The following is a 13,292-nucleotide window of genomic DNA, read 5'->3' on the forward strand; positions in this document are numbered from 1 at the left end:
GTCAGTGATCAGTCTTCAGCGTGGAGGTAACTAGTGGTGTCCCCTTGATGCTGGTTCTTGGACCAGTCCTGTTCAACATTTTCATAAATTACCTTGAAAAGGGTATATGCAGTGAGATGGTGAAATTTGCAGATGATACAAAATTAGTCAAGCTAGTTAAGTCCCAGGCAGACTATTAAGAGCTGAAAAAAGATCTCTCGCAACTGGGTGAGTGGGCAAAAAAAAGCAGATGAAATTTAATGTTGATAAATGCAAAGTAATGAATATTGGAAAATGTAAACACAATGCTTCATATAAAACAATGAGGTCTAAATTAGCTGTTACCGCTCAAGAAAGAGACCTTTCAGTCCTTCTGGCTAATTCTCTGAAAACATCCACTCATTATGCAGCGACAGTCAAAAAGGTGAACGATATGTTGAGAATCAATAAGAAAGGAATATATAGTAACATAAAATATCATATTGCCCCTCTCTCTATATCCATGGTGAAATGATAATTTTTTTCCACTGGTTGAAAAGAATTGGTACTCGGATCTTAACCTCAAGATGCATATTTTCACATTGCTCTCCACCTATCTCAAGCAATTCCCGCATTTTACTGTTGGCCAAAACCACTCTGAGAGTAAGGTGCTGCCTTTCAGCCTCATCTGCTGCCCCTCCCCCACAGTTCTGTTAGAAAGTCATGTCAGCACTAGCAGCATGGATCTGCAGGAAAGATACTTAATATTCTTTCTTTTACCAGAATAAGTTTCTGCTGACAGAGCTAGACCACGGAGCTGACTTTATGGCAACTTCTAAAGTCAAAGGTCTCTTCCTAAATTTGGACCTGCAATTGAGCATTCAGAAATCCGTTTTGATCCCTGGGCAAGACTTAGAATTCAAAAGTGGTTTTCTTAATTCAGTAGCAGCAAGGTATGTGGCCAATTTCATCATGTACAATAATATCCAGATCAGGCCCCAAACACCAGTCAAGAACTGTGTTCAATTGTTGGGGCACATGGCATCTAGTACCTTTGTCACAGATCACACAGGACTCTGAATACGCTGCCTTTAGGGTTGGCTTAGGACTGTTCCTTTACCAAACACAGTTTAAACTTATGTGCCATGCCCACTTGTGTAAAGAAAGCCTTTAGTTAGTGGAAAGTTCATCGTACTGTGCCCCACATCAATTTCCTGGAACTCAGAGCAGTCTGATGTTACTGTCTTCAGTTTCTACTACCATCAGGGGCAAGCCCCAACCCTGTACGCCGCACCGGAAGTAAAAGACAAGCTTTATGACGTGCTTAGTGCTGCCATAGCGCAAATACCTGCTCGCGAACAACTGTACGTTCTGGGTGACTTCAGTGCAAGAGTTGGAGCCGATCGTGACTCGTGGCCTTCCTGCTTAGGCCACTTTGGTGTGGCAAGAATGAATGAAAATGGTCAGCGTCTTCTCGAACTTTGCACATACCACAATCTGTGCGTCACAAACACATTTTTCCAAACCAGCCTACAGCACAGAGTGTCATGGAGACACCCACGCTCAAAACACTGGCATCAACTAGACGTGGTCATCGCTAGACGTGATAACCTCAAAAGTGTCCTTCTGACACGCAGCTGTCATAGTGCTGACTGGGATACGGATCACTCGTTAGTTTGCTCCAAACTCAAGGTGATTCCCAAGAAGCTGCACTGCTCTAAACCAACTGCAGGGCCCCGCATCAATGCCAGAAAGATGGCTAACTCAGAGAGAGCTGAAAAGTTCAGAGAGACCCTGGAGGAGAATCTGCACAGCAACCCTGAGGGTGCCGATGTGACATCCAGATGGCAGCATCTGAGGGATATAATGTACAACACGGCCTTGTCGGTGTTTGGAAGAAGAGCTAGAAACACAAATGACTGGTACGAAGCTAACTCCGATGAGATGATTCCACCTATCGAAAATAAGCGTGCTGCGCTCCTGGAGTACAAACGTTCTCCAAGCCAGAATACCCTGCAAGCACTCAGAGCAGCCATAAAAACAGTACAGCCGACGGCCAGGCGCTGTGCCAACAACTACTGGCTCAAGCTATGCAGCAGCATCCAGACCAGTGCTGACTTCGGTAACCTCAGGGGAATGTACGAGAGCATCAGGAAGGCATTAGGACGCACCCAGAAGAAGATGACACCTCTGAAATCCAAATCTGGTGAAGTAATCACTAACAAAGCCAAACAGATGGAGTGCTGGGTTGAGCACTACTCTGAGCTGTACTCATGCGAGAACATTGTGGTCGACTCAGCCCTCAATGCCATCGAAGTCTTACCAGTAATGGACGAACTGGACCAGGAACCAACTGTGGATGAACTGAAGAAAGCCATTGACAACATTGCAGTAGGAAAGGCCCCTGGCCAGGATGGTATACCACCAGAGGTAATCAGGTGTACCACGGACACTCTCCTGGACCCCCTACATGAGCTACTGTGCCTGTGCTGGAGAGAGGGAGAGGTTCCACAGGACATGCGCAATGCTAACATCATAACCTTGTATAAGAACAAAGGAGACAGAAGCGACTGCAACAATTACCGTGGAATCTCCCTCCTAAGCATCACTGGTAAACTGTTCACTCGCGTCATCCTCGGCAGACTCCAGAAGATTGCTGAGAGGGTGTATCCTGAATCACGTGCAGAGAGATCTACCGTTGACATGGTCTTCTCTCTGAGGCAGCTGCAGCAGACATGCAGGGAGCAGAGGAAGCCACTCTATATTGCCTTCATCGACCTAACAAAGGCCTTCGACTTGGTCAGCAGGGATGGACTGTTCAAATTGCTCCACAAGATAGGATGTCCGCCACGGTTACTCCAGATGATCCAGTCTTTCCACGAAGACATGAGGAACCGTCCAACACGATGGCACATTATCGGATGCTTTCAGCATCAGGAGCAGCGTCAAACAAGGATGTGTCCTTGCTGCGACACTGTTCGGGATCTTCTTCGCACTCCTCCTTAAACACGCCGTTGGATCGTCAACAGAGGGCATCTTTTTGCACACAAGATCTGACGGGAAACTGTTTAATCTTGCAAGGCTGAAAGCTAAATCTAAGGTGCGGGAAGTCCTCATCAGAGAGATGCTGTTCACGGATGACGCTGCTCTCGTGTCACACACAGAAGACCAGCTTCAGAAGCTGCTGGATCAGTTGGTCAAAGCGTGCAAGGACTTTGAGCTCTCCATCAGCCTAAAGAAGACAAATGTACTCGCTCAGGACGTTGCTGTTTCTCCATCAATCAGCATTGACAACTATACGTTAGAGGTTGTCCACGAGTTCGTTTACCTTGGGTCCACTGTCACTGACACCCTGTCCTTGGAGACTGAGCTAAATAGGAGGATCGGTAAAGCAGCCACAACTCTGTCCAGACTCAGCAAGAGAGTGTGGAATAATAACAAGCTGTACACTCACACCAAAATGCAAGTCTACAGAGCCTGCATCCTCAGCACCCTCCTTTATGGCAGCGAGACTTGGACCCTGTACGCCCGCCAGGAAAAGAGGCTGAATGTCTTCCACTTGCGCTGCCTCAGGCGCATCCTTGGAATATCATGGAAGGACAGAGTGACCAACACTACCGTCCTTGAGCAAGCTGGAATCCCAGCTATGCACACCCTCCTCAGGCAGCGTCGGCTCCGCTGGCTTGGCCACGTCCACAGGATGAACAATGGAAGGATCCCAAAAGACATCCTGTATGGTGAGCTAGCCTCTGGCAAAAGACCTCCCGGACGCCCCCAGCTGCGCTTCAGAGATGTTTGCAAGAGAGACCTCAGGGAAGTAGACATCAAGCAGACAGCTGGGAGCAGCTGGCAGACGATCGCAGCAGATGGAGGCAGGAACTATACAAGGGCCTTCAGAAGGGTGAGTTGAGGATCACACAGCTAGCAAAGGAGAAGCGAGCCCATGGAAAGCACAGCAAGGACCTGCCAGACACCCATTACATATGCAACAGATGCAGCAAGGACTGTCACTCTCGTGTGGGTCTTCACAGTCACAGCCGACGCTGCAAATGAGGATGCCAAATGGAACTGTGAAGGGCGCGATCCATAGTCTACGTAGACTGAAGGATGCTACTATTACTATAATAAATATTGTATGTCAACAGGCAAGAGTTGATGTTAAACCAGGGGCTGCGCTGAGATTCTCAAGCTTTAGAATTGGTGCATACACAATCAGATCTTCATTGCAAAAATCTGTCTTCCGGGATTTCAGAAGTGATTGCACATACACTCAGCAGTCACTTCTTCCAAGATCACAAGTAGGAAATAGGCTCTAGCGTATTATACCACATATTTTAGCAACAGAGTACGCCCAAGATAAACAAGATAATGTACTCACTTTTGGGTCAGCACCACACTGTTTCACTGAGCCCTGGGGGAATGTCTTTCAGCTTCATTGGTTGCTGGGTCTATTGTATACCTGCCTACCAACTCCTCTATTATACAAAATTCTGGTCAAAATGAAAAAGGGACATCAACAGTGTGGTTCCTCAGGGGTCTTGGAAATTTGTTTTCCAGGAAAGCGTCCTATTCCATTTTGACCTCAGTCTAGTACTTTATTGCCTTATGAGAGTGGATCTCAACTCTTACAGATTATACCTGTTTCAGGAGGCTGATTTATCTGTCATGCCTCCAAATTTCACCTCACTTACAAACTGCATGCTTACAAAATGCAACAAAAAATGCAAAAGTCTCATAGCAGAGTATTACTGGAAAAATGCTTATTTTCTCATTTGTATCACATAATTATGAATCAGTTGGAATATAACTGTTGTACTTATGTTTCAGTGGATAGTACATAGAGCAGTGTAAATTAGTCATTGGATGAAATTTTAGTTTGTGCTGACTTTGCTAGTATGTGTTATGTAGTTTATTATAAAATTAAGAAAATGCCTACATGAGTTGATGTATCTCTTGGTTTGGGTACCTCCAGGGCCGTATGTACCACTGTCTTACAAAAGCACCATTTGAGCTGAGGGCTCCCTGCTTGCTGCTCTGTGAATGAAAACGCCATTCCTTATAGCCATGTCAGTGTGACGGATTGGGGAAAAAGGGGGCCCCATGGCATGACCCCCCCCCCCTTCACAGTATTTTTTATGGGGCTCCAGGTAATTTCCCTGCTTGCTACCTTGTAATGCTGGCTGTGGAGTTCTTATATCATGTTGGGGAGGGCTCAGAAGGAGAGAGGTTTAGAACCTCTGCTTTTGATCGTTTAGGTTTCATCAGGACCCATCTATCCAAAATCTCACATGTGAAAATAAAGGGAAAATCTCCAGCATTCTTTTTTACCACCTTTGCGTCAGCTACAGTACCGTCAACAGCACACTCCACCATTCTATAAAGGATGCACTTCCATCACGAGTCAGCATAATACAAGATAATAATGTCCAATTGTTTGGAAAATTATTGTGAATTAAGGTTGCTGGGGTCACTGTTAAACTACTGTATTTGCTTTTCTTGTATTTCAAGTATGTGACTAATCTTAATGTTTGTATGTCAAAAAAGGATCCTAATCAATCTAAATTATCATTGCAGACTTTCCATCTCATCCTTAGCAAGTACCTACTACTGAGAGCTGGAACATCTGCATAAGGTATGAGGAATGTCCATTTCTTTACTGGGTTTTACGAATGTTGGGTAAAACTGTTTAGGCTGAGAGATTCTAAAGCACCCGAGGGCCTCAAGAGAACACAAGTTCCATTGATTTTTTTTTTTTTTTTTAGTCAGATTTGCGCTGCTTAACGCTGCTAGATGGCTTTTGAGATCCTAGTGGTAAGCAATTAATGTTAATCTGTAGCAAGAATCATTCCAGATTCCCTTTGACATAAATCTAGTTTAGATAAGAATGAGCTCATGTATCCTTTCATTATGTTGTTATAAAGCAAATTTTATAGCTATAAATAAATGCAACTGTCTATTCATGACCCTTGTGTTCATTCACTCACTTCTCTGAAAAGTGGCGTTGGTGGGAAATCTTATTTGGATTATTCTCTGTATTTGGGCTTAGTTGAAGAGGTTTTTTTAGTTGAGGAAAATTTATTAAGCCATTTTAGAGTGATGCAACACACTTGGAGAAAAATATACATCCCTTAAGGTTAAGAGATGCAGTGTTTCCTAATGGTTTCTAGCCTAGCAAATAGAACACTGGAATGGGACCTGGGAGAGCAGGATTCTATTCCTGGCTCAACCACTGATCTGCTGGGTGACTGTGGGGAAAGTCATTTCACCTCCTGGGCACCTGTATTTCTCCTTCTCCAAGAGCGAGGTAATAATGCTAACCTCCTCTGTAAAAGGCATTTGAGATCTACTGATGACAAAGCAGTATAAGGGCTAAGTGGTTTTAATAGTAGTAGTAGCACTACTGTTGCTTTAGTGAAATTGACTATACTTGCTGACCTTTTAACTAGGAATGGAAATCGTGTGCTTTGAGGCTATTTTCTTCATAGTAGTATCTGTGTTGCTCATACTGTGCCCTAAAATTATAAATGATCTCCATCAAAGTTTTTTATTTTTAACAGGGACCTGTAAAGAGGTGGCACCTTTGTGACATTACTATTGCAGTCTTGCTGCCAGTGTTATGGGCACACAGATTGCTAAACTCAATCTGTTGCATGGACAGCATGTGTGAGGGGGTATTTGTAAGATCTTATCTTACCTACAATGCTTTGTAGCTGCTTCTATTCCGAGCTGCTGAGCTGAACACTGTATAATCAGAATGACACTGTGCTAACAGAGAATTTAAAAAACCCTCTGTAGACATATTGTGCTTTCTGTGGTCTCAGAAAAAACTGTAGTTGCTCTACATTCACTCTACCAAATCACAAACATTCAGGATGTGTATAGTCTGTGTTCAGCTCCTCTACTGCTCTTTATGCCATGAGGCCTGTTTGGTCACATTTTTAGTCCATCTGGGCTTTCTGTAAGAGCTTTAATCCATCACTGCATGGTTATATTTTGACTGATATTTTTCTGACTTCTGTTTCCTTTACTGACTTGTTTGTTTCAAATTAATTTTTGTTACATGAGCATTACTTTGGCTGTTGCATCTCTAGTTTCAATCTCAACAAAGTGAAACTCCCCTATGCTAATTTCTTCAGATTTAGGCTCTCTAGGACCACATAAAGACCCAAATAGAGTGAGCACATGCACTTAGAAGTAGAAGGGCCAGTCTGTTTTGCAAATTTTATTAAATTTACAATTAAAGTTTATGCTTACCCAAGCATATAGAAATTCTGTAAAGACTTACATGCAAGTTTCAAATAGTTATATTCACATCTTTAACAATATTAGCAAAGTCTGATGATCTGCCTTGCCATTTGATCACCAATAGAAGGATGGTTCTTGCTGGAATTTCCAGTAGGGAGTTCAGTTTTCCCATTCTACTCACACTTTTTTTTTTTAATAATATGATTCTGTCTGTACCTCATACCCTGCAGGTGGTAGTGCATGTGTTACAGTGATTTTTAAAACAAAAAGCTGTCAAGTAGCACTTTAAAGACTAGCAAAATAGTTCCTTACTAACAGCCACAGTCTATACCCCAGGAACACCAGTCCTGGAACCTTTCCCTGCAGCAAAGCCCGCCGCCAGCTTTGTCCACATATCTTCTCTGGAAATACCATCACTGGACCTAACCAGGTTACTCACAGAATCATGGGCACTTTCTCATGCTCCTCTACTAACATCATATATGCCATCATGTGCCAACAATGCCCAGATGCTTTGTATATTGGACAGACTTCTAACTCCCTTAGACAAAGGGTCAACGGGCACAAAACAGACATTAAAACACTCCAGATCGACAAACCAGTTAGCCAACATTTTAATGGAATGGGCCATTCTGTCAATGACCTCAAGGTATGTGTGTTACTGAAAAGAAATTATTGCTCCTTTGTAGAAAGGGAAACGGACAGATTGACATTTATATTCAAATTCAGAACATTAACACATGGTTTAAATCGGGGTGTGAACTTTGAGTCACTATAGGGGCTCGTCTGCATACTTAACTCAATCTAATTCTTGATCTTTCCCCCCCACCCCTCCACTCTCTGATTTGCTCACCTTGATTATCTTTTTCTGATTTGTCCTCCTTGCTTACTGTTTTTGGTTCTCTGTGTCTTAAATATTGAGTCTGTTCTGGTCTGGCTATGGTCTGAAGAAGTGGGTCTGTCCCACGAAAGCTCACCTAATAAACTATTTTGCTAGTCTTTAAAGTGCTACTTGACTGCTTTTTGTTTTGATAGTGTATAGACTAGCACGGCTCACTCTGTTACTATTCAGTGATTTTTAAACTGTGATTTGGGACCCCAGAGTAGATAATGGAGTTGCCAGGACTGACTTAGGTTTGTTGGGGCTCAGAGCTGAAGCTGAAGTCTGAGAGCTTCAGACCTAGGTGGCAGTTCCTGCAATATCACCTGGCTTGAAGTGGTTTCTATCATATAAAAGGTTGACAGTTTGGTTCAGGGGCTTTCAGCATCCTCATTATACAAATTTTGTTCTAACAATCCTGACCACTGTTCTCTGTAAGCTGAACACTTGCGTGGCCACTTGGGAGAGATTCAAATGCCACACAGCGGAGTGCTTACAGCTAGGCTTTTTGTTTCTACTCATGGTGCACATTTGCACATGACTCAGTGCACATAAAAACTGTGTTCCACTCACAGATGTTAAAGATTATAGGTAGTGTTGCCCAGACCACAGCATAGGGCCTGAAGTCCTTGGGGTTCCACTCCCGCTCCACCTTCTGCACGTGTGGTTTGGTGGACTCAAATTTCAGTCCTCCCGTACCACCCCCTTCGGTCATATAGTAACTTTTGTAGTCTGAAGGGTTTCTGGTGCAATGAAATTTGAGAACCCACATGTTGGAATAATGTGACTACTGAGTATGTTATAAGCAAAAAGATTACTGTTTGTTTCTCACAGTATCACCACTTAGTACATCTTTCCTATAATCTTATGCCATAGAGTTAACTATTTCAAGCATTTGTCATATAGTTAAATTAAAATCTTACAGATCTCAGCCTGCAGGCCTTGGGTGTCAGCCCTCCTTACTTAGTTACCTAATGGATACTTATTGCATCTGACTACTGATTAATTTTACACTTCTGTCATTCTACAAATGAACTCTGTTTAGCATATGATTACATGTAATAGGTCAGTTAAGCAGCCAAGGCTATGATTTTGACAGAGGTCACAGACTGTGATTTCCAAAAACCTCTAACTTCTACCCGCAGTGACTGGGGGCTTCAGGGTCCCACTGCTTCCTGTGAGGGCAGGGAGCTGCAGGTAGGTAGCAGGGCCCCTGAGCTTCCATGTGCAGCAGGAAGCTCTTGCAGTCCCTAACTGCAGCAAGTGGCAGGGGGACTCCCACAGCCTCTGGCTCCCATGGGCAGTTCCAATTTGGGGTGGAGGGGGACCCTCAAGCACTAAGCTGATCCTTCAGCTGTCCAGCAACTCCCTATTTTGTCATGGATAGTTGTAGTAAAACGTAAGGGCAGGTCATGGGCTTTAGTGATTTTTTTTTTTTTCTTTATTGCTTATTATCAGTCCATGACTTTTTACTAAAAATACCTGTGACAAAATTTTAACCTTAATTATAACATCACACAATAAATGAGCAATATTCTAAAATCACTGGCTACTGTTACACTTGGATGTTTGGGATTTTTGTTCAGTTGATTATATTCAAAGCAGAACTATGGGAAGTACTCATTTTTGTTGCCCACATCTTAATGCTCTGTCATAGGATCATAGAATACTAGAACTTGGAGGGGACCTCAAGAAGTCATCAAGTCCAGCCCCCAGCTGTCATGGCTATGTGAGTTTTTGTTACAGTATCTTTGGAGATCAGATTCCAGCAAGGTTCACATCACTCATGCTTTGAACTGTAAAAAAATCTTTCTGCGGACAGTTTAGGAATCCTGCCAGAGCACTTCTTCTTCACCTCTCTTGCTGATGCAATACATGCCATTATTTTGGCAGTTTAGACTGCTGTACTTTTCTCCTTGCAGCAGTCTTGCTTAATACACATCAGCAGGTACAAAATACTCCTGTTAGCATTCTGGATGTAGCAGAAATGTAACTGCATCTCTGTCTCTGAAACACTGCAAGTTACTTTTCAGATGAAGCTCAAAGTATCCTCTTTCATCTTGTAAAGCCCTTCAGAATGTATCTGTGGTACTGTTGGACTGTAAACCTTTACTTGCCAGTAAAGGTCACCTAACGTTGGTTCACGTCTCATCACTACCCAAATAAGTTGCACTGTTTGACTGTTTTCTTTTGCACACTAACTTTTTTAAAAATTTCTTCCCTAAGGATTTTAGGGATGCTCATTAGTCACTTTTTACTTCTAAACTCTAAGTTGAATACTTACTTTCCCTTTTTTCCCACTCACTCTTTTCCTTACTTCCAGTGTGCTGTTTTTATCTGTACAATAGACCCCTGAGTTATGTGAGGGTTGTGCTCCTGTGCACCCTTACGTAACTCAAATTTTGTACAAGTTTGGGGGGGAAACCCAAGAACCAGGCTGCCCTGGGTTCCTGCCTCCCCTGGGCTTGCAGGAGTCGGGAAACTGACCAGCACACCAATGCTGGTCAGTGTCCTGGCTTCCAGAGTGGCAGGGAGCTGGGAACCAAGTGGCAGCCTGGCTCCTGGGAGCCAGAAAACTGACCAGCATTGGCTTCAGCCTGGTTCCCAGCTCCCCGCCACTCTGGGAGCTAAGCGCGGCTTCTCGTGGCTTCCCCCAGCTGCGGGAAGCCAGGCGGGCAGACAGCCACAGCAGTGCAGCTTCCACCAGCTGAGAGAAACCAGAGAGAAACCATGGTGGCTCAGCTGTCTGTCCACCTGGCTTTCCCCAACTGGGGGAGCTGCGTGGGCAGACAGCCACAGCAGAGCAGCTTCTCCCAGGTTTCCCCCAGCTGGGGGAGATTAAGCACAAGTAAAAATCATGAATATCAGGGATTTACTGTACTAACCTGTTGCATAGCTATGAATAGATTAATGGCTTGGTATGATTACAGTTGGTTTTACTAATTTTTTTTTCATGCAAGTTAAAGATTGTAAAGTTCAAGTTTTATAGCAATCTTCAGTTTTATCATTTTATTCAAGAACCTGAAGCTTTGTAATTGGTTCAAACAATAAAACACTAAAGTGCCATCCTGGCTGCTTGAAACCAAGTTTCAGTCTCCTGTGCAGTATTTGAGTCCTGAATTAAGTAGCTTGCACCCCAAGGTTACATAATATGGCCTCCAATATCCTCTTTCTTCTTCACTGTCCTTCCTTCCTTAGGTCAGATCTGATCAATGCAATGTTAAAGTATTATTTATTTGTATTATGGATCAGGATCATATTGTGTTTACATTTTCGTAGTAAACTTTGTTTATTTGACCATGCCTCAGATTTTCAGTCTGTCTTAAATTTTTATATTCACAGTGAGGAGAAATTGTTGGCAGGTGTATATTAAAGATTCTTTTAGCTGCTTAAGAGCTGAGTCATTGTCAGCTGGCAAGGCTTGGGAATTCAAGGCTTGGGGTTTCAAGATGGTAATTGATACTTCTGGTAATTGGCATACCTCCATTTTTTTTGAAAAGTTTGCATTGTTTTTATAACATCAGTGATCCCTTACCTGCCAGAACTTGAGTTCAGGCCCATGTCTTTCATGTTTCACTTGATATCCCTGACATCGACAATCATGAAGATAATGCAATTCCTGCTGCTCATTGGGGGTTTACATTGTCTTCAGCAGTAGCATGGAAAACCCAGAAAAGTCAGAACCTGAAATTGTCTGTCTCAATAGAAAGACAACCAGTTGATCTCAAAATTTGCTTATCACATGTAAAAAGCATAGATGGGAACTGTCTGCATTTAGGTTGATTTGATTGTTTCCTTTAATTTCAGATGACATTTTAAAATTAAGAGCTGTTGATGTCATGTACAAGTGTGCTTTTTGGTCTGCAGCCATCTGTACTTTGTATATAAGACACTGAAGTGAGTCATATCCTGGCAAAACCATGACAACTATATATTTATTAGTTTGGTGAATATTTTGCAGTTCAGTGCACCTTCTTGGATAAGACTTTAACATAAAGTTTCATTCAGCTGCATTATTGACAACATTGTAAAGTATAGCACCATGACAAATAAGAAAAGACAGTCATAGATTCCCAGTCCAGAATGAACCATTGGAATCATCTAGTATGGTCTCCTGTAAAACACAGGCAACAGAACTTTCTCGAGGCAATTCTTATCTAGCCACAGTATATTTTTTAAATATGTTTATCATCTGGAAGTAGGACTGGAAGTAGATTTGGTCAGTTAGCAATTTGGGGGAATGGAGTGTGAATTTAATTACTGCCCAACTTTTTGCACCTTCCCATTTTTATTTGTGCTTTATACCCAGATATCAGGTGATACAATATATGTGATGGATTTAACATGCTGTACTGCTTTACTACACACACAAAACTACATTAAAAGAATACTATTAAGATTGCAAAATTAAGCTCTCAAATGTTAGGAAGTGCCAGAATTGGTTGCACATTACAGCCTTAATTTACCTCCTGGTGCATAAGCATTATGAGACTGTGTGTTTAATTATATGAGCACATGGTATCTTTTCCCCATGATTACTGTTGTTTGTGTGCACAGGACAGACATACTTGCTTGGGGGATAGAGTAGGACTGTGTAGTGAATGGTATGTCTTCTGGTCCCCTGTATCATTTGTTGCACAATTTGGAAAGTGTGTAATGAACAGGGCAGGGGATTGCAGAAAGAGCATGGACAGCCTCATGAGTAAAGCAGGTGAATTCTTCTTCAGAGAACTGGATTTCATCCCTTCCTCTGTAACAGAATTCCTATGTGATGCTAGGCAAATCACTTAGGCTGTGTCTACACTACAAGATAAATTTGACTTTTAATAAATACAATTTTTAACCTTGTTCTTATGAAGGACAATCCAGAGAATTATAGACCTGTCAGCCTTACCTCAATCCCTGGGAAAATAATGGAGGGGCTCCTCAAGGAATCTATTTTGGAGCACTTGGAAGAGGGGAAGGTGATCAAAAGTAGTCAGCATGGATTTACCCAGGGCAAGTCGTGCCTGACCAATCTGATTAGCTTCTATGATGATGTAACAGGCTCTGTGGACGTGGGGAAGTCAGTGGATGTGATATACCTTGACTTCAGCAAAGCTTTTGATACAGTCTCCCGCAACATTCTTGCCCATAAGTTGAGGAAATGTGGATTGGGTCCATGGACTATATGATGGATGGAAAGCTGGCTTGAAGATCGGGCCCAATG

The 13,292-nt window shown here is 42.8% G+C and overlaps 1 protein-coding gene across 8 annotated transcripts in view; it reads left to right on the forward strand.

Moving 5' to 3' along the window:
* Positions 1 to 13,292, forward strand: part of PTK2 (protein tyrosine kinase 2) — a 418,848-nt gene that overhangs the window by 25,257 nt on the left and 380,299 nt on the right. For 7 of the 8 annotated variants that reach the window (XM_074986600.1, XM_074986607.1, XM_074986605.1 and 4 more), the window contains exon 2: positions 5,533 to 5,590. The gene's annotated coding sequence lies outside the window, so the exon portion shown is untranslated. Of the gene's footprint in view, positions 1 to 5,532; positions 5,591 to 5,720; positions 5,770 to 13,292 lie in introns of all 8 variants that reach the window. The other variant, XM_074986603.1, reaches the window with a different exon arrangement.

This window comes from Carettochelys insculpta, chromosome 2, assembly GCF_033958435.1.
Source record: "Carettochelys insculpta isolate YL-2023 chromosome 2, ASM3395843v1, whole genome shotgun sequence".
NCBI lineage: Eukaryota > Metazoa > Chordata > Testudines > Carettochelyidae > Carettochelys > Carettochelys insculpta.